Source organism: Neovison vison, chromosome 1 (assembly GCF_020171115.1).
Source record: "Neovison vison isolate M4711 chromosome 1, ASM_NN_V1, whole genome shotgun sequence".
NCBI lineage: Eukaryota > Metazoa > Chordata > Mammalia > Carnivora > Mustelidae > Neogale > Neogale vison.
The window spans coordinates 112,773,077-112,776,807 of record NC_058091.1 but is presented as its reverse complement, the minus strand read 5'-3'; positions in this window follow the sequence as shown (position 1 = coordinate 112,776,807).

Here is a 3,731-nt window from a genome sequence, read left to right as displayed (position 1 = left end):
ATATGTTTATAAAAAAAAATAAATAAAGTGATCGGGAGGACATTAAAAAAAAAAAAGTGATAGTGGCTCTTGCTGGAAGAAGGCCAAGAGAATGGAGACAAACCTCTCTGAGGTACAACACAAAGCGAAGACCTAACTAAGGGTGGAGAAAAAATTGGGCAGTTTGGGGAAGGAGACTACCAGCAAACCACCCTCCAACTGTCATGCAAGAAGTCACTAAGGGAATTTGATTCCTGTGGTGAATTAAGGGTAAGCACTGCGGCTGAGGAATGTAATGTCAAACTCAGCCCAACTTTTAACTCAAAGCCACATGCTAAAATTCTAGCAGAAGGACAGGTATATGCATTTCCAGGCATAACATCTATTTGCCATCTCTACGGTTCTGGACAAGGTGTCTGGCTTTCAACAAAAAAATTATGAGGCATATGAAAAGGTGAGGGAAAAACAACACATTGTCAAAAAATAAAGGAACTGTCAGAACCAGACTCAGATATGACAGATATGTCAGAACTACCTGACAAGGAATTTAAAATAACTATGAGTATTATGATAAAGCTCTAGCAGAGAAGGAGAACAACATGCAAGATCAGGTAGGTAATTTCAGCAGAGAGGTGAAAAGTAATAAGGAAGTATCAATCAAGTTGAAATGCAAGAAATGAAAACCACACTCACAGAGGTGAAGAATGTTTTCAATGGGCATCAGTAGACTTAACGAAGAATCAGTGAACTTGAAGATTGGTCGATAGAAATGACCTAAACTGAAACACGGGAGGAAATAATTTAAAAATCTCCTAGATATTTACTCTAGAGAACTGAAACCTTGTGTTCACACAAAAACCTATACATGAATGTTTTTCATATCTTTAGTCCCAATCACTCCACTGGAAACAACCCAATATTTTAAAATCAGTGAACAGATGAACAAAGCAAGGCACATCTACACAATGAATACTATTCAATGGTAAAGGAACAAACAGTTGATACTTCCAACAGCATCATGGATCTCAAGTACATCTTGCCAAGTGAAAGCAACCAGACCCAAGTGCCATTTTTATTTGATTCTTCTTATATAACTTTCTGAAAATGGCCAAAATAGAAAGATAAAGCATGAATGGTTGCCAGGACTTGGGGGGGGGGGGAAGTATCTACAAAGGTGCAGCATATAGGAGCTTAGGTGATGATGAAAGTACTCTCTATCATGTCTAGGTTCATGGTAGATTCGTGGACTTAAGCATTTGTCAAAACCCAAAGGATTATATCCCCAAATGAGTGAATTTTACTCTATATAAAGTGAATAAAAATATAACATGATATGGGGGTATCCCAAAATGGAATATAAGCTCTAACAAAAGTTACTAACCAGGGACGCCTGGGTGGCGCAGTTGGTTGGACGACTGCCTTCGGCTCAGGGCGTGATCCTGGAGTCCTGGGATCGAGTCCCACATCAGGCTCCCAGCTCCATGGGGAGTCTGCTTCGCTCTCTGACCTTCTCCTCGCTCATGCTCTCTCTCACTGTCTCTCTCTCAAATAAATAAATAAAATCTTTAAAAAAAAAAAAGTTACTAACCAAACTATGAATAACATTACCACACTAAGAAATTTTAGAAAGCAATATTTTGATCAAATGCTATTAAGGCTAAAGACAAAAATTATTGTACAAATATATTCTAGTTAATAAAAGCAAATGTGTTTCTCATAGAGATATGACTTAGCAAGTCTAACCTACCTGTGTATACAAAGATTAAACAGAAAAAAAAATAACACACATACACACAGTACAAGCACAGAGGACTCCCATTAAATTCAACAAAAAGCTGACCATTGCTGACCTCACTCATATGTGGACTTTAAGAAAGAAAACAGATGAACATATAGGAAAGAGAGGGGGAAAAGGAACAAGGGAAACAAACTACAAGAGACTCTTTTTTTTAAAAAAAGGATTTTATTTATTTGAAAGAGAGTGAGGGAGAAAGAGAGCATGAGCAGGGTTGAGGGGTGGGGGGAAAGAGAAAAGCAGCCTCCCTGCTAAACAAGGAGACTGATGTGGGACTCAATCCCAGGACCACGTGATCACAACCTGAGCTGAAGACTTTTAACCGAATGAGCCACCCAGGTGCCCTAAGAGACTCTTAACAGTAGAGAACCAACTGAGGTTTGCTGGAGGGAGGTGGGTAGGGGATGGGCTAGATGGGTGTTGGGGATTAAAGAGGGTCCTTGTTGTGATGAGCCCTGGGTATTGTATGTAAGTGATGAATCACTGAATTCTACTCCAGAAACCAATATTGCACTATACGTTAACTAAAATTTTAATTAAAAAAAGAAAAGAAACATGATAAACTCTGAAAGCCAGGTTTCTGTCAGAATAAACCCTATAGTAATGGATTTGAATTGGAATGGAGGTATGAATTTGAATTTTAGTGTACCTGTGTGTGGTGCATACACTATACAGTATATATACATATATATAGGTTTTAGAGTATTTATATATACACTATACATAGTTATTACTGTGTGTATATATTATATAATATATATATATGCCAATGAAGATGTGGAAATAAATATAAATGTGTGTGTATGCTAATATTATACATTATTATATACATATATATGTATATCTACCCTTATTATATACTTTTTATTTTTTGTTATAATTATATATAAATATATATTTTACTATATTTTATTTTATTAATACTATTAATTTTTTATTTTTGTTGACTCAAATTCATGCACCTCCTTTAAGACCAACTCAATGCCCCCTTCCCCGTGAAGATTTCCAGATTCTCATTTCAATTCACATTCTTTTACAGCACTTCCAGTACAAATCTTACACCTGTGTAGCTATTCTAGATGTCCTTCCAGATAGCAAGCTCATAAGAGTCTCGCTTGGCTTTTAGCTTCTACAGCACCTCTGTCAGCTTCTAAATAGTATAGGTGCTCAGTAATTTTACTGAAGGGAATTTAATATTAGTGATATTTAGAAACAAATCTGGATGTCTAAGAATCAACATGCACTTGAGGTAATTAGTTCTCTTCTACCTGAACTCACAGGGCCTTAGAAAGACCCAAGATACTCTTCAGGGTCTAGTCCTGAGTCTTCCCTTTGCATTTTCTTCAATATTATCTAGTCCTTATGGCTATGGAAACTAAATATTGCTGATCCCTGAATGTGTACATCTAGCCATATCTTCCTCTCAGAAAAACTTCAGCCTCCTCCCTTATATTCCCCCCCTCCCCCTTTGCCTCCAGCTCCTCAAGGAGTCATGTGCCAAGTCTCTTCCAATTCTCCCCCAATTAGCCCCCTCCTGTCCATCACAGCCACATCTAAGCCATTACCATCTCTCCAGAAGCTTCCAAGCTGATCAGCATATTTTATACTCTTTATCTCATTTTAGCTGGTTCTTCATAAAACAGTTAGAATGATTGTTTTAAATATCTCAATCATATGATGTGTCTGTTTAAATTATTTAAAATTCTTCAGTAGCTTCCCACCGCACTTGCAATAAAATCCAATTACTCTTTTTTTTTTTTTCCTTTTGGTCCGCAAACCCTACATACAACTACACTTTCAGTCATGGGCCTTCTGTCAAACTCAGCTGTATCTTTCTTTCCTCTTTAAAGACTTTGCAACCAAAGTTTACTTCTGCTAGAGCAGAGTTTGTTGAATTATCCGTGGTGAGGATCAGACCTTTTCTTCTTCAATCTATCATGGAATGAATGACAATTTC